The sequence below is a fragment of the Panthera onca genome, chromosome B1, assembly GCF_046562875.1.
Source record: "Panthera onca isolate mPanOnc1 chromosome B1, mPanOnc1 haplotype 2, whole genome shotgun sequence".
Classification (NCBI taxonomy): Eukaryota; Metazoa; Chordata; class Mammalia; order Carnivora; family Felidae; genus Panthera; species Panthera onca.
The window spans coordinates 126200429-126224214 of record NC_138342.1 but is presented as its reverse complement, the minus strand read 5'-3'; positions in this window follow the sequence as shown (position 1 = coordinate 126224214).

The window sequence follows — 23786 nt, the reverse complement described above, 5'->3', positions numbered from 1 at the left end:
ACTCACTACAGACTTTTGGAAGGAAAATACATAAAAAAGAAAAGAGATTTATCTTTTTATCCTGAAAAAGTAATTGTATATTTGAAGGATAAGTCTGTGTGAAACATAGTTCTGAAATTGCTATTAAATCCATAGAAAAATACTGCATTTCTAGAAATATGGACATGCAAATTTTCAAGAAGGCAAATATTGCATAAAGGTAGTTTTTTCACAGCTATGAATATTTTGTAAACATATTTTGTATACATACACATGCTAAACATGTTTTAGCATTTAAAAATGTAGCAGCATTCCAGAAATTCTACCCATGAACATTAAGGTGGAATGTAACCTTTCTAAAAATTTCCACTGCATTTTAATCACAGATGAAATAGAGAGAGATTCATTTTTTAAAAGCTATGTAAAATTTCTGACCTGGGAATTTTTGAAAATATCAATTATTTCTCTGAAAGATGTTAGACTTAACCAAGCATAATTGGATCTGAATTTGTGATTCTAGCAAACAGAAATATGATTAACATATCACAGATATAGTAACCATCTACCATTTCAGCAAGTGAAAGGTGGACTTGTGAATATATGAATATAAGAACATGTCCCAAAATGCTACCATAATTTTATTACTTGCTGCTGTTCTGCTAATTTTAAAATGACTTCATTCAATCTGAATTAAACTTTTAATATGCCACATCTTGGTACTTGTTTGGCAGGAAATTGTCACAAATTTATTCTAGTGATCTCTGCACGCTTACCTATTGCAGAAATGTTTAACTCTCTCCTTTCAAAAAAATATCAAAATATTTAGAAAAAAGAATGCCACTAGCTAGGATCCATAGGGACTGACTAATATTAATATGCAATTGGATTTTGGAGGAAGTAGTTCAGAACTATAAAAATACCAACAATTCTTCTCTACTCCAAGCCCTAAACATATACACAGTGTAAGACTCAGAAGTCATGGTTGAGAAAATACAACCTCCAGAAGGGCAGAATTTTAGCAAACTCATACCCATATGTGAACATAGCGCCAATCAGCACCCATGTTTGCCTAGGAGAAACAAAGAGGCATGGTGGCACTTGATCGTTCTGAACTGGCCTTGAGGAAGAGCATGAAACTCACCTCTCTGTGAGGGGTCTTGGTGTCTCTGGGAAACATCAGGGGTGAGAGTGTAGCCTGCAGCTAAACACACTTGCACAAATTAATGATAGAAATGCAGAAGTGCCAAAAACACAGCTGGGTGTCTTTGGCCAAAGAAGGAAAGAAAGCTAGCTAAGTGAATGCCTCAGAGCAAAGCTGAACACACTGCAAGATCACTGGTTATCTGAGGGGATGCAGCCTCTGTATGTTCACTAGTGAATCAAGTATGGCATGTGCCAACACAGGCACGAAAATAGGTACTAATCCTCACGTTTAGGAGATGGACCCAAATCAGCTAAGGTAGATTACTCCACCTTAGTGTTCAGTTCAGTTGAGGTCATTTCAGACTGCCAATATATTGATAGGAAAAGATCCAAACTAAAGTTTGTGATAGGTACATGCCAAGAGTCTCACTGTTTTTCACACAACAGCAGAGGTAGGATCAGGTGATGAGTGATAACAGAGCTGATACCAGTTGGCTGGGCTACCGAGATTAAATACACAGCTGTCTTTGCACAACTGAACAGGCATCTCCTACACCCTACACTTTTCACCCTGAAATGTGTAATCACTCCCTTGACTAAGACATAATGCTAACCTCTACCTCTACTTCATTTGTAAACATGCTTCTCTGCATAATTGTTCACACAAATGCAGGGTTTTTTTTCTCCTTTAGCTGTAAATGTTATAGACAAAACAAATATCTGTGTAGATCAAACCATTTTCCTTGGGCTTCCAAGATAAATTTTGTGGATGACGTTCTTAAGGCACATAAGTTAAGCTGGTGACAATCACAGGCAAGTAAAAGGTGTCATACAATAATAATACTCTACGGTTGGATAGGGCTTTACAGGTTTTAAATCACTTTCATATATATTACTTTATTTCATGCTCACAATAGCCTAAGAAGTAGGACAGGAGTTATTACCATTAGTGTACCATGAGTAAACTAACCTGGGTTTAGAGATATTTCATGTGGTGCTTAAGGACCTATGACTAGTAAGTGTGCAGGTTTTCTAACTCAGAATCCAGCATTCTTTCCTCTAGAATGTAAACTAAATTGGAGTACTGCCATATTTTTTCAAAGTTCATATATATATATATATATATGTATATATATATATATATATTCCTAGATAAATTTCTCCATAAAAGTTTGTTATATGTTTCTGTGCATAGACTCTAGATAAATTTCTATATGTGTTACTTACATATAGATATTTCTAGAAAGGAAAGACTTTGTCTAAATTCTCTAATTCCACCCCTATTATAACATGAGGAGGAAACAGGAATGTAATATTTCCTTTGAAGTCAGGGAGGACTGAGAGGAGAACCCTGTCTGCTCTGGCTACATGGGAAGAAATGCAGGAAGAACTAACTCTCCATCCTGGAAATACGCGCAGCATGAGTCATCTATTTTAATATAGTGACAATAGTCTCTACACTCTGAAGTTACTTCATATACTTGGAGAAAGTTCGCAGAATAACCTCCAAACTGCAAGTCAGGAACTTGGGCTATTGAAAGTTTTATTTAAATGACCTTTCCCTTTAGCAAAGTCTGAATGTGAGGCTTCCTTCCATTCCTACAGGCCTCAGGCTATAAGGAAAACAGGGTATTAGAGGGAAAAAATGTCATTATGCGTTGAGTCAATAATGAAAATGTTGATAATACCACAATAGATAATGTCCAAAAGACAGTTAAAACATGAAAATATCAAGAGAAGTGAAGGCAAGATTTCTCTTGGGTCATTTGAACTTCCAAATCTCTTAAGAATAATTTTCATTATCTGCAAAATCTTAAATATTTAATTGTATTTGTGAATGCAACATCTATTGGAGCTTATGTCCTGTTTTATTTGGCACTTTAGTAAGGCACTTTTGCACAATTATGTCAACACATTGAGTTAGCCTTTGTCAAGAAAGGCAAGCATTTGAATCCTTGTCAGTCAAGCATTTCATTTTTAAAAAAGGATCTAAGAGTCAAGAACAATAGGCAACTATTCTTGGCTTCATTAGTGCCTTTATTTTGATCTTTTCCTTTTGACATTCTTTCTCAGGCACATCTGGGCAAGTCTGGTTACACTAAACCTCATTTAAAGGAAACCAAAAATTCCACAATGAAGTTCTCCACTTTACTGAGAGATTTTTACTTTCAGGAAGAGTGGAAATTGAATGTGATTATCTTTCACTTTGAGATTCATTTATAATAGGAACAGGTGCATCAAAGTCAGGTTGGGGTTAGTAATGAATGGGGAGAAAGTGCAGCAAGTATTAGATTCAACACGCAACCAAATTTAGCAGGAGTAAGGCAGAGAGGTTGACAGAAAGATGAAATCAAGAATAGATTAAATCCCATAAATCTCATTAGTCCATACCTAAGACAATGCATAGTGGAATCTGTTACATTCTGAAATGAAATAAAACACATTGGGGAGGGGCCATAGGTTTTAACTAACTAGATACATAAATGTTATTGTTAATTAATTCATTTTTCCCAAAGTAAATAAACACTCAGAGATGATGTTTAATTCTTTGCTAATTGATATTAATGATGGAAATGTTAAGCAAAAAAAAAAGTCAGTTTCTAGAAATACTGTACCTTTGCCTTTCATGCTATCTGTATTTTTTAATGGCTTCTTTGTAAAAATAGAAATATTCTTAATTATTTTTAATTCTAGATGTAGTCAGAGACCCCATATCTTGAGAAGCAGAGTTAGGGAAACTACCTATGGTGAGTCTTCAGAGGAATTCAGTGTATACATTTACCTACGGAGGGATGACTTTATCACTATTTTTTGAAAAGGTTGAGCACCACTAGGTATTTACCCAAAAGTACTGATTCAGAGGGATACATGCACCTGCATATTTATAGCAGCATTATCAGCAATAGCCAAAATTATGGAAACAGCCCAAATGTCCATGGACTTATGAATGGATAAAGAAGGTGTGGACACATACATACCTACAATGGAATAACACTCAGCCATAAAAAAAAATGAAATCTTGCCATTTGCAATGATGTGGATGGAGCTAGAGTGTGTAATGCTAAGCAAAATAAGTCAGAGAAAGACAAATACCATATGGTTTCACTCATATGTAGAATTTAAGAAATGAAACAGATAAACATGGAGGAGGGGCAAAAACAGAGGCAAACCACAAAACAGACTCTTAATTATAGAGAACAAACTGAGGGTTGCTAGAGGGGAGGTGGAAAGTGGGATGGGTTAAATGGGGGATGGGTATTAAAGAGGGCACTGGTTGTGATGAGCACTGAGTGTTACATGTAAGTGAAAAATCACAAGATTAGTGTAACTAATCTTACACTATATGTTAACTAAATGAAATTTAAATAAAAACTTGAAACAAACAAAAATTAATTAATTAATTTAAAAAAGAAATATCTCTGCTACCTTTAGAGACAAAATTCAAGAATCAAATTTTTTTCATAATTATTATTTTTCTTAAAGCACTTGGAGACTTAACATAGCACCTCTCAATAACAGCCATTGTTTTTCTCCTTGCTAGAGCAGTAAACTAATAAACTCCTCCACAAGATAGTGAAAGTCCTCATTGGTAAGGGCCCCTTGTTGGCTGTGTTCATCAATGTAGACTCATCTCTTATCACAATGCCTGGAACATAATAAAAGTTCAATAAATATTTGTAGAATAAATGCATGAATTATACTGTATATTCAAACTGGCCTCTTGAATATCAAACATCTCTCTACACCTTCAGAATGTGTATGATGAAGAAGGAGTGTAGGCTTTATAGGTAGGCAAGACTGGATTCTAATCTAGGCTAATCACCAAATGAACTGAGCCTCAATTTCCCCTTCTATAAAATGAGACTTATAATGCTCACTTTTCCAGGTTGTAGTATAGATTACAGATGTTGCACACACACAAACACACGCACACACACACACAGGGTCCAGCAGAATATCTGATATTTGTTATATGTTCAATAAATTGAAATTATTTTTACCATTTAATACTTAGATCATCTATTAAAATAAGTTTAAAATGAAAAGCTTAGCCACAGGCTAGTGCAACCTCTCATAAATGAGAAAAATTAGTCTAGAAAGAACAAGTGGTTTGCTGAAGGGTCAAAAATTAATGCTCTTCAGAGAAACGGGAGTCTGTACTAATTCCTGCTAACGGATTTGAGGGCAGATTTCACTGGATCTGTCCTCTATTTTTAATTGTACATATATTTTGGCACAATTCAGCATATCTTTTCTTAGGCCCCACAAAGCTTAATATATGTGGATAAGTTACCATAATCTCTTAATATTAATCTTAATTTCTTATATTTTTATAGCTCCTCTGTCTTTGAAACCAGATAAATAAACTTAGAAACCATGCATGATGAATCAGTTCTCCAAATGACTGTTAGCATATACCAGTTTAGATTGTCATGAATATTGGCTCAACCAGATTATTTCAAAAATTTTTGACGTATCACTTGAACTTTTTAAAGTTTAATTAAGAGTAAAATAATGTTTGGTACAATACTCCCTTACCGTATCAAAATACCGGAAAAACAGTCTGTGCTAAGGCAAGGCATGATGCTGTTAGGTGGCATCATGCCACTTTACAGAGGCCTCAAATCATGCTATTTTTTTAGCAAATTGAAATTATCCTAATGGCTTGAAAACATCTGGAGAAGCCTTAGGCTCATCCACTTCTTAGCTTCCAGCACTGTGGTCTCCTCCTGTGTCTGCTTCCTCCATCGGAACTGTTTTCTCCACCATCACTGTGTGTTTTATTCCTGCCTCTCTAATCACTATGCTCTTTTTTTTTTTAAGTTTTTTAATGTTTATTTTTTTTTATTATTGAGAGACAGGGAAAGACAGATCGTGAGCAGGGGAAGGGCAGAGAGAGTGGGAAACACAGAATCCGAAGCAGGTTCCAGGCTCTGAGCTGTCAGCACAGAGCCTGATGCAGGGCTCAGGCTCACAAACCGCGAGATCATGACCTGAGCAGAAGTCGGATGCTTAACTGACTGAGCCACCCAGGCGCCCCTCTAATCACTATGTTCTGATCCACTGTGTGTGGTTAGGGGTCTGAACCATCAGCATATTCGTCTATAGTCCACTGTAAAATCCAGCAGTGAAACACGTTGAGCAGTGGAACCACAAGGATTTGGGACAGAATCTGTTTGTATCCTTTCATACGGAGGCACAGGCCTTGGCCACACTTAGCATCTTTGACTGAGGCTGCCTCATCTCTCTATGTGAGGGTGGGGAAGACATGGACTGCTGCAGCTCCCTAAGATTATTCAGAAACCCCAAATCTTTAAAAACATTCTGAAAACTGTAAGTGCTCCCCAAATATCGGTTGCTTTTAGGATTGTTACCAAAAGATCTCTTCTCCCCCAGGTTTACTTGCTAGAATAAAGTGGGGGTTGAGAACCACTAAACTGATGAGATACAACATGAGTGAACTCAAGTACGCAGAAGAAAAGTGTCTTAGTCAGCTCAGTGTGCTAGACCAAAATGTCATAAACTGTGTGGTTTAAATAGCAAACGTTTATTTCTCACAGTTCTGGAGGCTGGGAAGTCCAAGATCAAGGTGCCAGCAGATTTGGTGTCTGGTGAGGCTCCTCTTTCTGGTTTGCAGTTGGCTACTGTTCTTGTTGCATCGTCACATGGGGAAGAGAGAGAGCTCTGATCTCTTCCTCTTCTTGTAAGGACACTAATCCTACCATGCGGGCTCTACCCTTGTGAACTTACCTAAATTTAACTGCTTCCTAAAGGCCCCACCTCCTAACACCATCACACTAGGGGTTAGAATTTCAACATATGAATTTGGGGGGCACACATCCAGTCAACATAAGGGATCAAAATATTTTGAAATATCTGGGACACCACAATGTGTAAACAATGCACTGAGCTGGAAGTTGGGTATAGAATTTAAATTCCATTTCTATATCTTACTCTATAAACCAGGAAAGTCACTTAGCAAACTAGCAATTAATTATGTGTCACATACCATATTAGGTATGTAATTCACATACATTATTTCTAATCTTAAAATATTATAGCAAGGTAATTATAATTATCCTCGCTTTGCAGATGAAGACAGGGAGACTCTGAGTGGCTTAGTAGCATGCCTAAAATTACAAATATACTAAACAGTAGCCCCAAGACACAGACCTACTTCTCTTTTTAAAATCCCTTCTTCACGGGAATCTACCCCCCAAAACCAAGAGCACACTGTATACACTGTATGTTAGCTAACTTGACAATAAATTATATTAAAAATAAATAAATAAAATAAAATCCCTTCTGCCCTCACTCTATCATGCTATCACTTTCTTCCTTCTTTGTCTTATCTGTGCATTGAATGATCATCCTAAAAGTTTTCTTAAGTCCCATTCAACTCTAAAATGTGATAATTGACTGTAGAAGATGAGTATTTGGAGTTCTTAGATGAGCTATGAAAGTAGCTCAACCCGTGTGCCTATGAATAGATTGTAAGTCTCCCAAGATGCTAATATTTTTATCTCTCAGGTCTGTGGGGCAGAGACAAGGGAGGCTGGAGCCCCAGGACCCATCACTGGGAGCACCCGCTTCCATTTATTCTAGTTTGCCATACGACTAAGACAATTTTTGTTGTGTCATGACCAAAAGTGTTTAGGAAGCTCTTCACTAAATGAACCATGTGGCTACATATAACAGAGAAAGTGCTTTGTAGCTTGAAACCATAGAATGTGTATCATTCAAGTCATGTTGTGAGTCTGGAAATGACTTGGTTTCCCCCAGAAAAAAACACCACAGCATGATTTATACATTCTCCAGCTTATACAATTGAGGCAGCAAATAAATTGCAGAGGCAGACACTGATTGAGCCAAGAAAACTAAACACTGATCTTTTGAGCATTCCTAGATTACCACATTTATGTAAAAGTTTATTTAAACTAATAGTCATGCTACATTTTTAAGACTTTATTAAGTAAACTAGAACATACGTGCCAAGTTCGTCTTCCACTGCTGACTAAAATGAGTTTTGATTTCGAGATGCAATATGAAATTATACTTAAATAGCTCTAATCTTTTCTTTCCAATGATTCAGTAAATTCTAAAGTACGTTGCATTGTAGAACTATGCAAAGCAGTTACCGCAGAATATACTCATTGACCTAGTTGATGTTTAAAAGTTTATCAAGCATGTACATCTTTGAAATATTAAGATTAGAGTTCCTGGATAAATTATAAAGCCCGGACTTCCTCTTAGTTTAGAGGTCAGCTTCTACATTTTATAGCCAGAAACTGACCTTGACCCTCTTCATGAAACAACAGTGGAAGTATATGTAGTTGTTCCTACAATGCCCTTCTTCCCAGGCAGTCTTCCAGGGATGAGAAAGACATCAAGGGGCAAGGGATAAAGATTCAAAAATACAACATCCTGTGGGCAAAACCTCATCCATGCCATTAAGTAACACTGCAATCCCTTAAAGGGACATGTGCCCCCAAAACCAGTTCTTCCCCAAAAAACAGAAACAAAAACAAAAAAACAGATATTGCAAAGTACAAATGTACCACTTCAGTCTAAGACAAATAAGTATGCTCACATTACATGCAGAAGAAACCAAACCTCTCCACTACTTCTCTCGCTAGTCCTTTGCCAGCCTACATCTTTGTTTGGGATATTATGGCTTCACATAAAAATTTTCAAACTTGTCTTCATCACATTGAAAGTTAAGAGAACGGTGGATTTTTTTTTCTAATGGACAATAATAAAATGATTGGTTTCATTTATGATTCATATATCACATTCTCTTTTAAATGCAATTCATTATTTAGGGAGTCCTAATATTATCTAACAGTTTAAAGCTGGATGCTGCTATCTGTGAAATTTAGAAAAGAAAACCAGTGATTCATGGATATAACTATGACAAAGTTTTCCTTTCCTCATCCAAACTCAAATTATTATCTCATTTTATGTGTTGTCTTAAAAATGAGAAAGTTGATTGGGGACCAAAGTTTACTATCCTTTAGAGCTTGTGCAAATTACAAAATTAAAATAAATTAGCTTTATATGAATATAAAAATATCTCTAATTTAGTTTATTTTTAAGTATAAATATTTACTTTTAAAATGTAAAATACAGGGGCACCTAGGTGGCTCAGTCAGCTAAGCATCGACTGTTGATTTCGGCTCAGGTCATAATCTCACGATTCGTGGGATTGAGCCCTGCATCATGCTCTGTCTGGCAGCACAGAACCTGCTCAGGATTCTTTCTCTCCCTTTCTCTCTGCCCCTCTCCCACTCATGCTCTCTCTGTCTCTCTGTTTCTCTCTCAAAATAAGTAAAATAAACATTTAAAAAATAAAATTTAATATAAAAGTAAAATATAAAATATGATAGCCTTTTGAATAAAGTCTCCAGATTTATAAAAATCTTAATTGAGATTTCCTAGGCTAGAACATGAAAGTTATACCCACCAACATTTCTAAAAAGTAGAATGTCTATTCAATGCCTTTACAAAGATAATAACAAGTCAAACAGCTGACAGAAAAAGCTCAATAAAAAGTAACCACTATGTCACTGGGCATTTGCTTGCTTTTGTTTTCTCTTTTCAGAGAAAAAAAGAAATGTACTGGGGCTCTAGTAAACTATGAGCTTTGTTTGAAGTATTCCCTGAATGTGTCATGCCATATCATGCCTCAATGCTTTTCAAAGTTGGTTCTTTCTGTCCTGAGTGCCCAGCACCTTCTTCTCCTGACAAATCTAGAGCCATCATTTAAGGTCCAGTTCCAAAGTGACCACCTCAAGAAAGCCTCTTTAAGCACTGGTTAAAATGGTCCACAGCTTTGGCACTGTGGCCACTCTTTTCCAGCATTTCTTATACCATTGTGAGACTTCCCCCACAAGCAGACACCAAGTTAGACTTTGTTTTTGCCATGAGTTTTTGGTAGGATTAAACATAATAAATGAAACCACCTAGCACAAGATTATATGTTTTGTCTACACTAAACAAGTGCTTTCTGATGTTACTGCCGTTGTTATGATTAGGCTGCAGAGCCTACAGAGGACACAGCTAACACCTAGCCAATGTGGATACACTGGGCTTGTGTATGTAGCAGCACAAAAAGGTGACTCCCACATCCCCCTGTCACCCAGGTCCTTCTCTCCCCCTCCTGTGTTCTGATTGTACCATAACACACAGGAGATTCTTATGGTATGTGTCAGAGAGAAGAAGTAATAGATTAACGAAGGGAACTTTACCCAACATTTTATTTTGCAGACGTAGAATCAGGCAATTTGGTTCAATTCTCACTGACTCCTGGGAGAATCCTGTGTTTATCTGGGATATAGAAATAATGGTCTTCTTTTTGTTTTAATTCATGATATATGATACTAATATAATGATATATACTAAGGTATGACAAATTGTATATCAAATTATCATATTACCAGGTTGATGTATTTAGGAAACTTAGACACTACTAACCTTTGTTAGTATTTGCTCTTAAATAAGGAAAGCTTTTCTTATATCAAATATTTCTACAAAAAGCAAACCAAAAGGAAAGCAAATATGTGAGGTGAAGGATGTGTTCATTAACTCATTTGTGGAAATCGTTTCACAGTGTATGTGTGTATCAAATCTTCACGTCGTACTCTTTCAATATCTTACAATTTTATTTGTCAGTTATACCTCAATGGAGCTGGTGGGGATTGGGAAGCCAACCAATTAAAAAGTGACCAATTAAGACCATCTATTTGTCTGTTCTTAACATTGTTTAATACCATAGATATTTGGAAATACCTACAAGTTCAGGAATACCTACATTTGCGCAACTATATTGGCCCAGCTAAAGCCTACTCACATATTGTCATTCATATACAGTATATAATTGTAAAGTGATGAAACTAATTTCACATGTCACATGCAAAATTTAATCTTTTTTCTCTAGTCATATTAGTTGCATGCTTTTCTCTGCATACACTAAGCCAATCATAAATGCCAACCGTGTGTAAAATAGTGTGTTTGAGGATCTTAAGGTTACAACGCTATAAACTTGACTTCTAGAAACATATAGTTTAGCAATAGGTATTTATCTTTGTATTTTTCCTATTCTCTCTCTCTCTCTCTCTCTCTCTCTCTCTCTCTCTCTCTCTGTTTTTTCAGTGCACATGAAATTTAACTAGCAATTTTAGAGGCTTATAACATCATTAACAGATTGACTCTCAATCTTTAAAGATTTTAAGCAGAATTATAATAGCAGTGTATAGGCAAATATGGGAGAAAGAAAGTAACTTTTGTAAGTTAATATTATCCCCTGGCTAACTACATATATTCAGCAGTTTCATACTAACAAAGGTTAATGCGATTCTAGCATTACCACGGTATCTGGGGAAAGCATTTCCCATGAGACGTAATGTGGTCGCATCTCCCTTGCAAACGCACCTGGTTTTTAGTAGTCACTGTTAGGGAGGCATTGTCTGTATGTTTGGTCAGTGGCATCCAGTATGTTCTGTGGCCCCTCGCAACACTCTTTTCAGAAAGTGAATCATTTTGCCCGGTAGAGTGTAAACCAGTTCCACCCAACAGTAGGATTTCTCTTAGGATACAATCTCACTAGATTTTCTCGGAGAATGAGGACCTATATATGAAAGTATTGAACATGGTACGTTAGTTGGCCAGGGCTGCTAGAAAAAAATGCCACAAGGTGAGTTGTGTAACAACAGAAATGTATTGTTTCATAGTTCTGGAGGCTAGACATCCTGAGGTCTCTCTTCTTGGCTCGTAGATAGCCGCCTTCATGCTGTGTCCTCACAAGGCCTTTTCTCTGTGTGCACACTACTGGTGTCTTTCTCTCTTCTCATAAGGACATCAGTCATATTGAAATAGGGCTCCACCCTTATGACCTCATTTAATTTTAATTTTCTCTCTAAAGTCTCTGTCTCCAAGTACATTGGGGGTGGGGGTTAGGCTTCAACATACAAATGTTGCGGGGGGATTGAGCTTCAACATAGGAATTTAGGGAGTAGGTGGAGGAACAGGACACAGTTCAGTCCATAACATATGAAAAAAGCAAAACTTCAAAATCATAAATCCCATTAAAAGAAAGTTCCCTTAATATTTCAGAGGATTCTTTCAAGTCCTCTGAGAAAGTAAATTAGGCAAAACACAAAATGCAGTTCTCATGAATTTGACTTCACATCTCACATCTAAGAAATGCCACGTTTGTCATTTTTCTAAATAATGTTTCTAAATAATCTAATCAACAGGCTATAGGAAAATTGATTTTGGTTACTAGTTGGGCACTATCACCACTACCCCCACCCCTGTCCAGGTTCAGTGTGGATCCCGAAAGTCTTACGTGGCTGAGAAACCCACTGTTTTTCAGCCCACACTTGCCATTGTCCCTGCTTATTGTCCAAAGCACATGGTGGCTCCAGAGCTGAGATGCAATGTGGGGCTTTGCAGACACTGAGAGCCTGACACCTGGGCCCTGTCTCCCGAGGACGGCATGAGAGGGAGAGAACAGTGCAGAGATTTCTACTACTATACTCATTGAGCCTCCAAACCACCCACTTGCACTTCTTCTCAGATTCAGAGAAAACCTCTACATCTTCTTCCGGACTAGCATTTCTAATTCCCTCATCATTTGCCCTTCTGCAGAAACTCTCGCCTGAGTGGGGTTTAGAAACGCATTCCTCTCTTTACATCAGTCGTTTTTTTTCTTACGATTACTAAAAACAAAAATAACAAAAGGCCTGAACTGAGCTGTCTTGTAGGTTGGCTTATTCAGTAAAGATGACAGCTGAAGTCTACACAATCCAGGAAAATGAAAAGTTCCACATGTGTCTCATCATAGCAACCAGGAGGAGATCATGAATCCTAAGAGACAGTGAGAGACATCAGAAACTAAAAAGATAAAGAAGTTGAATGAGTTTCATTATAGGCTCTTTAAATGTCTTTTAAATTATCTTGTGTTTTACTTTCTTCGCCTGCCCTGTCTTCTAAGTTTGTTAGGATTATCAAAATGAGCTTTCAGTGTCTTTCATTGCAGGAGGAAAAATGACATCAAGAGAGAGTTGAAGAGGGAAGAGGTGTGACTTTTGCCACCAACACATTCTTCCCCATTAAATATGACTCTGTTGTTCTAATTAGATCCAAAGAGCTGTGAAACTCCTCACTTAAGGAAGTCTCAATAATCTAATGACCATTCTGGAATCAAACAGATACTACTTATGTATTGCTAAAGAATTGGATTGGCAGAATAGAAATGTATGAGTTAGGTAAACAGGGTTGAAAATGTTTTCCAACACAATCAGCAAAACTAAAAGGCAACTGACAGAATGGGAAGAGATATTTGCAAATGACATATCGGATGAAGGGCTGGTATCTAAAATCTATAAAGAATGCACCAAACTCCACACCTGAAAAACAAATAATCCAGTGAAGAAATAGGAAGAAGACATGAATAGACACTTCTCTAAAGAAGACACCCAGACGGCCAACAGGCACATGAAAAGATGCTCAGCGTCACTCACCATCAGGGAAATACAAATCAAAGCCACAGTGAGATACCACCTCACACCAGTCAGAGTGGCTAAAATGAACAACTCAGGAAACTACAGATGCTGGTGAGGATGTGGAGAAACGGGAACCCTCTTGCACTGCTGGTGGGAATGCAAACTGGTACAGCCGCTCTGGAAAAACAATGAGGAAGTTCCTCAAAAAATTAAAAATAGATCTACCCTATGACCCAGCAATAGCACTGCTAGGAATTTACCCAAGGGATACAGGAGTGCTGATGCATAGGGGCACTTGTACCCCAATGTTTATAGCAGCACTTTCAACAATAGCCAAATTATGGAAAGAGCCTAAATGTCCATCAACTGATGAATGGATAAAGAAGATGTGGTTTATATATACAATGGAATACTACTTGGCAATGAGAAAGAATGAAATCATGCCATTTGCAGCAACATAGGTGGAACTGGAGGGTATTATGCTGAGTGAAATAAGTCAGTCAGAGAAACACAGATACCATATGTTTTCACGCATATGTGAATCTTAAGAAACTTAACAGAAGACCATGGGTGGGAGGTGAGGGGGAGGGACAAACAGAGAGGGAGGGAGGCAAACCATAAGGGACTCTTAAATACAGAGAAGTGAGGGTTGATGGGGGGGCGGGGGAGAGGGGAAAGTGGGTGATGCGCATTGAGGAGGGCACTTGGGATGAGCACTGGGTGTTGTAAGGAAACCAATGTGACAATAAATTATATTTAAAAATAAGTAAAAATTAAAATTAAAAAAAAAGAAAATGTTTTCCAGCTAAAACACCAGATCAACATTTGTATTAGTTGGCTATTTTACTTATTCCTACTAGCTAACTCTCAATATTTAAATAAGATGAACACGATTATTTTTTTATTTTTTTTAATGTTTATTTATTTTTGAGAGAGAGAGATGGAGCACAAGCAGGAGAGGGGGGCAGAGAGAGAGGGAGACAGAATCCAAAGCAGGCTCCAGGCTCTGAGCTGGCAGCACAGAGCCCAACACAGGGCTCGAACCCACAAACCGTGAGATCATGACCTGAGCCAAAGTTGGACGTTTAACCAGCTGAGCCACCCAAGTGCCCCAATGATTAATTTTTACTCTTTTTTGCTATCACTCAGGATTTCTATAGTCACAGTTTGTATAATAAAGAGATATTTCACGTGAGTATTTTTTGTAAAATTTAATAAATCAAATGTCATGATTTTAAAAATTTGTCATGTTAAAAGAGTTCTCATTAAGTTTTTCCAGATTGAGCTTCTTTCATCAAGACTTACTTTGTCATATTTTAAAAAGAGTAAAGGATGAAATAATATGATCCCTGAATTTGCTTCAAAAAAAATCCCAAGTTGAAGGACAAATGAAACAAGATTGGCCATGGACTATTGATTTTAGGAGCTTTGGGATGATTACATGGGGTCCATCACATCCTTCTCTCTACTTTTGTATATATTTTAAATGTTCTATGACCAAAAGTTGAAAATAGCAACTAAAACTTCAAAACCGAATGTCATACTCCTTACGAAACACAAAGACCAACAATAAATATGATAGAAAGGTAAATATAACTTTACCAGAGAGCACTAGACACGTGTCAGGATGATTTGGGAAATGTCAACTTTTTCTCCTGTTAAAGCGTCCTGAGTCCCCAGGGAATGGAGCTCTTTTATCTTCTGTCATTATTGTGAAAGCTGATGGGTGTGTCAGTCACCTCTAAGCGTAGTGCTTTGGGGAATAGCATTGCTGTGTCAGCTATTGCCAACTGGTGCTTGTGCTGTTTTAATATTCTCTGAGGTCTTGTCAGTCAGCAGCTATACTGAGAAGAGTTTAAAACCAAGCCCCAGTGGCAACTGTCCTTGCCCTAATAATCTAATAATGGGGTAGAGAAATAGTGAGCGGCGGTTGGCTGGGTTTTCCCTCCTTTGAGCTTAATTTTGTGGTTCCCTCTGATGAACAAATATCCTTATTCTAGAATGATCTATCAGTTGGTGTAGGAAGCCTTGCCATGTGTTGCAAGGGATACACAAAAGCATCAACCATTCTCTCTTCCGCCAAAGGGCTTACAAACAAGTTATAGTTGGGACACATAGGGTAAATTAAGTTAAAAATGCAAGGCAGTGTAAAGTATATGCCCAATGAATAATACAGATTCCAAATACTGTAGCATTTCAAAGTAGGGAAGGGCCCGTACTTGAGGGAGTAAATTGGAAAGACTTTCCTGAGATGATGGGATAAAAATGGAGATTTAACCATATCCAAATTCACAGAGTCAAGAACTGAGCTAAAGGCACATAGTATGGTAGTTAAGAGCAAGGGAACTGAGTCAGACAGATCTACCTTCCAACTCCAGCTGTTGTCTCTGAGTTCTATTCTTTTGTTTGTAAATCATGAGCATTTGTTATAAGAATTTAAAATACTAACATTTGGGAAAATGCCTATGGCTAAACAGACCCCCAGTAGTTGCTTTTGTGTGTGGAGCATGGGGGAGCCACAGGATAACAATTTGTAAACAAAAACTACAGCCACTTTGTAGAGACCTCAATACCAGACTAAGGGATTTAGACTTTATTCCATAGGTGTCTGATGGCGTTAAGCAGAGAAGGTATTGGGGAAAGACTATTGCAGTAGTTATCCAACCTGGATGAGGGAGGAGACTCGATCCAGAGAAATTCATTAGAAGGTTAATGCAATGATTCAAGCACTAAGTATTAAAGGCTAGAATTAGGGTTGTGGCCAAAGATGAATTTACCTGAAGCTAATGAAACTTAATTTTTGGCGTCACACTTGCATGAGCCTCCTATAAGGCTTCAGAAATACCTTCACATAGTCAATACCTTCACATAGTCAAGTGGTTTGGTGAACTTTGCAAAAATGAGATATTGATTGGTTAAGACCACTCTCTCTTTCCACCTTCTCTTAGTCACCTTGGGCTGCCATAACAAAATACCACAGACTAGGTGACTTAAATAACAAACTTTTTTTTTCTCACAGTTTTGGAGGCTGGAAGTATGAGATCAGGGTGCCAGCTTGGCTGAATTCTGATGACAGCCTTCTTCCTGGTTTGTAGATAGCCCCGTGAGGTGTTATGTGGTCATATAGCCTTTCCTCTGTCCTCATGGGGGACGAGAGAGAGCTCCCTTCCTCTTCTTACAAGGACACTTATAAGGACTTCATCCTGAGGGCACTATGTTCATGACCTAACCTAACCCTCATCACCTCCCAAAGGCCCTACCTCCTAACACCATCCTATTAAAGTTTAGGACTCCAACATGTGAATTGGGAAGGGATACAAAATTTCAGTCTATGGCACACCTCTATTTTCCTTCCATATCACTTTCCTTCTGTTGTTCTCTGGAGAGGCCATGGACATTATAGGAATTGGACTAAGAGCAATTTGTGTTGGAGAAAGATTTACCTTGGGTTTAGTATATTAAATGGTTTTCACTCACTGCCCTGTATAGTCAGGTTGCTACTGTCTTTTCCTGCACAGAAGTGGTTTCAGAAATACTCCTATGCCCCAGTGCCATCTTACCTGGAGTCTGGACATGAAGGTGCAGGGACACAATTTGTATTACAACATGATATGTCCTCAGAACCTTAGGCCCCAAAGGTGTGGGTGGTAAGGGAGAAATGCATTTTGAAATATGTGGAGTTGGAAGCCAAGTCTGTGGAAAATTCTACCAACCATCTGATATGTAAAGTTAGAAGTGGAAGATTTGGTTCTTTTTTTGTTAAGGTTTTTTTTTTAAGTTTATTTATTTATTTTGAAAGAGAGAGAAAGAGCATGTGAGTGGGAGAGAAGCAGAGAGAGAGGAAGAGAGAGGATTCAGAGCAGGCTTCAAACTGTCAGCAGAGGGTCTGAGGTGGGGCTCAAACCCACAAACCCTGACATCAGGACCTGAGCTGAACTCGAGAGCCAGACGAGCCAGAGAGCTTAACTGACTAAGCCACCCAGGCACCCCATGGAAGATTTGGTTCTTATTGATAACTAATCAGAATAGATGCCCTCTCCTCTTTGGAATGTATTCAACAATGCAGCATATGCATTATAACTGTTTAGCTGTATTATAATTTTAAACACCACACTTTCTTTTTAAAATGAAATCGTATAAAATAAAAGTTTTCAGAACACTTTGCTTTATAAAACACATATGTGCTTCTAGCCCGACTTCACAAAAAGTTTAAAGCAATTGACTTATGAGGAAAAAAATTAATAGGTTTTTTTCATTAGTTGGAGGCTACAACTGAGAACTGACATGACATCCCCAGTAATCATCTGTGATGCTGAAAGAAATGTTTCTAAACTATTAGTAATTTTTAAAATTTTAATCCACCAAGCTGGAGAAAGACTGAATTGTCTTTTTAGTCTCTATAAAAAAAATATTACGGGGCGCCTGGGGGCTCAGTCAGTTAAGCATCCAACTTCGTCTCAGGTCATGATCTCACGGTTTGTGAGTTCAGGCCCCGCGTCGGGCTCTGTGCTGACAGCTCAGAACCTGAAGCCTGCTTCAGATTCTGTGTGTGTGTGTGTGTGTGTGTGTGTGTGTGTGTGTGTCTGCTCCTCCCCCACTCACACTCTGTCTCTCTCTCCTTCAAAAATAAATAAACATTAAAAAAAATTTTTTTAATATTACACAATCCTTAACTTATAAAGAGGTGATCAACAAATATGCAGCCAAAAAATATATATACCAGGAAAAAAAATTGTGGTGAGGTATATGAAGCAGTGAATTAATAAAAACGTCCTGTTATTTTTATGGATTTAGTAATGCCTGTCGTATTTATAAGTGATGATTCCTTTCACCATTCTAAACACAAATTAACTTCCATGTCTAATTTTGTATTTGTAATGTTTGACATTTTTTTCTAAAATGGGGTTTCCTAAGCCTGGATCTATGCCCTGATGGTGGCAATGAGAATAAAACAAAAGGGGCAGATGCAGACATTAAGGAAGCTCAAAACAGTGAGCTTCAGTGAATCATACTTATTCTGTAGGAATCACATAGGAAAAAAGAACTTACTCCCCTCCTACAGAAGGTTATTTTATTGGCCATGAAAACATTTACCACCCCTCTTCGGGTGCTACACTTTTTGGAAGAGTGCTCTAATGACAGTTTGAAACACTCAAGTGTGGTATAAAGTAAACAGAAATTCACCACATGCGTTCAGTGTCCCACTGCCACTACCCACACCACATTCTTTCCCACCTGCAGCAAGCTACAACTCATTTTTCTCTCTTTGACCTTATCACCACCACCCAAAGCAATTCTCCAAACTCTGGACAAATTCATCTCTCCAATATGCAAATCAGGTTATATTGCCATCCTACTAAAACTCTATCACCTTTAGGAAAATTACCAGTTTTTAACATACAGATTTAAGGACATTGGAGAATCCTTTCTCAAGTAATTGTTCCCATTTGTCTGTATGGCCACCGTGAGAGCTGCATTGTTACTGTAGCCATAGTTTCTCGGTCTCTTCCCCTGGGTTTTAAGACTTTGGGACTAAGGAAGTCAGTGAACCTGGTTTTTGTTGTTGTTGTTGTTGTTGTTGTTGTTGTTGTTGTTGTTATGTGACCCTTAGAATCAGAGGTGTCAGCAGAGAGAAGGTAGATACACAAAGATGAACTAAATCAAGAGAGTGCTGATGCCTTGAGTGCATTCGAGTTTCTGGTCTCAGATGTCCCCGTAAACTGGTCCCACCCTTATCTTTGGGCTCTATAGATGGTGCAGCATATTTGTGATAAAAATCATCTCCTTTAAGTTGGTCAAGTTATGCTCCAGACCCTTGCAACCAAGAACCCTTATAAAGGCAAATGGTTTACAAGGCCTTTCATGATATAGGCCCTATTTAACCATCCAAACTCGTATCTGGCTATTTCCTGCTTCCTCTTTAATGTTCATTCAATACCACAAACATGTTAGGTCCCTCTCACCACCAAACCCTTGCTTTGATATGCTCTTGCTTCTGTCTGTTCATCTTTCCAGTCTCCATTAAGATGTTTCTTTCCATACAGAGATCTTTCCTGACTTATGTGCCTCTCATAGCTGCTGTCCTCCTGTGAGATGACTTATTTCACTGTATGTCATTTTCTGTTTACTTTCTTCCTCCACTATGTATTTCTTCACCACAAACACCTTCTGAAAAGGTGGGAACCATACATGACTATCTTATCATTCTATTCTTATGGCTTAACACATGTCAGGCACTTTCTAGGCTCTCAATACATGTTTGTTGAAAGAACAAATAAATTAACCACCCAGTCAACATGGACAAATTAACACTAAATTAATAAAGGGTGGGACAAGCACCCATGAGCCCATCCCCTACCTCAAAAGTGGAACAATATTAGAACCTAGAAACTTCCTGTATATTCTGCTTCATCCCTTTATCTTGCCATCTAGAACCCTCAGAAGTCCCCACTATCCTAAAGTTTTCCTTTTTGTGATTGGCTTGTTTTTTCTTTAGGGTCATATCACATATGTAGATAAACTTAAACAATAAAAATGTCTTATTCATTTTTAACTATTTTAAACTTTAAAAAAATGGTAGCATACTGCTCAGTATTCTGCAACTTGCACTTTCAATAACACACAGTATTTCTAAGCTTCATCCATGTTAATGTGTATAGCTATGGTTCATTGATTTTTATTACTGTATAGTATTGCACTGAATAAGCTTACTACTACTGATGTATCCATTTTGTTCCCACTCTTCCAGCCACGCCACTACCTAGATCTGGACAGATTTTGTTTTCCACAGATGGTACATCAATACTCCTCATACCATGCACTCTTTTACTACATGTCTTTGCCAGTATCTCATGAGGAAATGTAGTTTAATTCTCTTCTCTTTGAGTCAAGGTGGGCTTTGCTTCAACCAATAGAATATGGCAGAAGTGACACTGTGTGACTTCTGAGGCTGGGTCATAGTCTTATGATGATACAACTTCCACCCTATTTATTGGAGCATTCATACTTGGAGCTTGAGCCACCATGTAAGAAGTCCACATACCCTGAGTTCACCACATTGCAAGTAAGCCTGACTACATGGAAAGGCCATGTCTGGGAATTTCAGGTAGCAGTTCTAGCCCTAAAAGTGGTGTCATTCAACTGCCACACATGAGTGAAGGACCCAGCCAATGATTCCAGACCCATCCACTGAGTTGCTTGAGTCTTGACAGTTGAACTCCCAGGCATTGTGGAACAGGGACAAGCTAGTATCCATGTGCCCTATCCAAATTCCTAATCCATAGACACAATCAAATGGATGCTGTTTTTAAAAACGAACTTTTGGGGGAAAAACAAAAACAAAAAACAAACCAAAAAACCCACTAAGTTTTGGGATAGTTGTTATATAACTATAGTAACTGGAAAAACTCTTAAGTAATTGTCCCTCCTCTGGGCCCCATATCTTCATGATGAAAAATCATTACCCTTGCCTTCAAGGCTCTTGTAATTCTGATCAATCAATGTCCTTTTTTCCTGATACCCACCATAGCTCCTTCTAACCATGTCAATTCATAATTCTTTATTAAGTTTTTATAAAAATTATCTGTTAAATTGACTGTCTTTTTCCCATTGTATAGTTATTCTTCCTTTGTCAAAGATTAATTGACCACATAATTGTGAGTTAAATTCTGGGTTTTCTGTTCTTATTCCATTGATCTTTATGTCTATTTTGTATGCCAGTACCATATGCTGTTTTCATTACTACCACTTTGTAATGTAACTTAAAATCTGAAATTGTGATACCTCCAGTTTTGTTTTTATTTTTCAAAATTACTTTGGTTCAATGTCTTTTGTGGTTCCATAATAATTTTAGGATTATTTGTCCTAGTTCTGTGAAAAATGCTATTAGTATTTGATAGGAATTGCATTAAATCTTTAGATTGCTTTAGGTAGTATAAACATTTTTAACAATATTTGTTCTTCCAACCCATGAACATGGAATGTCTTTCCATTTCTTTGCATCATCTTGAATTTCTTTCATCACTGTTTTGTAGTTTTCAGAATACAGGTCTTTCACCTCTTTGGTTAAGTTTCTTTGTAGATGCTTTATTGGTTTTGGTGCAATTATAAATGGGATTATTTTCTTAATTTCACTTTCTGCATTTCATTATTGGTGTATAGGAATGCAATGAATTTCTGTACATTGATTTTGTATCCTGAGACTTTACTGAATGCATTTATCAGTTCTTGTAGTTTTCTGGTGGAGTCTTAGGGTTTTCTATATATAGTATCATGTCATCTGCAAATAGTGGGAGTTTTACGTCTTCTTTAACAATCTAGATGCCTTTTATTTCTTTATGTTGGCTAATTGCTATGACTAGGACTTCCAGTACTATGTTGAGTAAAAGTGGTGAGAGTAGACATCCTTGTCTTATTCCTGACCTTAGAGGAAATGACCATCTCTTCAACAAATGGTATTGAGAAAACTAGACAGCTACATGCAACAGAATGAAACTGGAACACTTTCTTTCACCAAACACAAAAATAAATTCAAAATGGATTAAACACCTAAATGTGAGACCTGAAACCATAAAAATCCTAGAAGAGAATATAGGCAGTAAGGTCTCTGACGTTGGCGGTTGCAACATTTTTCTTTTTTTTTTTTAATTTTTTTTTTTCCAACGTTTTTTTTATTTATTTTTGGGACAGAGAGAGACAGAGCATGAACGGGGGAGGGGCAGAGAGAGAGGGAGACACAGAATCGGAAACAGGCTCCAGGCTCCGAGCCATCAGCCCAGAGCCTGACGCGGGGCTCGAACTCACGGACTGCGAGATCGTGACCTGGCTGAAGTCGGACGCTTAAACGACTGCGCCACCCAGGCGCCCCTGCAACATTTTTCTTAATATGTCTCCTGAGACAAGGTAAATAAAAGCAAAAATAAACTATTGGGACTACATCAAAATAAAAAGTTTCTGCACAGAGAAGGAAACAGTCAACAAAACAAAAAGGCAACCTATGGATTTGAAGAAGATATTTGCAAATGACATATCCATAAAGGGTTAGTATCTAAAATATATAAAGTACTTATATAACTCAACACCAAAACAAAACAAAACAAATAATCTAAGTTTAAAATGGGCAGAAGATATGAACAGACATTTCCCCAAAGAAAACATACAGACGCCCAACATACACATGAAAAGATGCTCAACATCACTCATCATCAGAGAAATGCAAATCAAAACCACAATGAGATATCACTTCACACCTGTTAAAATGGCTAAAATCAAAAACACAAGAAACAAGTGTTGATGACCATGTGGAGAAAAATCTTCTGGTACTGTTGATGGGCATGCAAACTGTTGCAGCCACTGGGAAAAACAGTAACTCCTCAAAAAGTTAAAACCATAACTACCTGGCAATCCAGTAATCACACCACTATGTATTTACCCAAAAAATACAAAAACACTAATTCAAAGGGATACATGTATCCCCCCTCATGTTTATTACAGCATTATTTACAAAAGCCAAATTATGGAAGCAGCCCAAGTGTCCATAGTAGATAAATGGATAAAGAAAATGTGGTGTGTATATACAATGGAATATTATTCAGCCATAAAAAAAGAGTGAAATCTTGTCATTTGCAACAACATGGACAGATCTATAGAGTATAATGCTAAGTGAAATAAGCCAGTCAGAGGAAGACAAATACTATATGATATCACTCATATATGGAGTTTAAAAAACAAAACAAATGAGCAAAGATAAATAGATGATGCATAGATAGATAGATGATAGATAGATGATTGATAGATAGATAGATAGATAGATGATAGAGAGATAGATAGATCAGGAAAAGACTCTTAACTATAGAGAACAAACTGATGGTTACCAGAGGGATGGTGGGTGGAAGGATGGGTGAAATAGGTGATAGGCATTAAAGAGTACACTCATCATGATGGGGAAAAAATGAAATAAAATGTTTTTTAAAAATTACCTGTTGAAATAATTTATCCCACCAATTTCACAGGACTCCCAGTCTCTTGCTCAAGCAGAACCATGTGTCAACCATTTTTCTCTCATTACAACATTCAGCTTCTTTAAAGACTTCTTTACCTTTGAGTAAATTTGTCTAAACAGTGTTTCTCACAGTGTGGTCCACAAACCATCTGCATCAG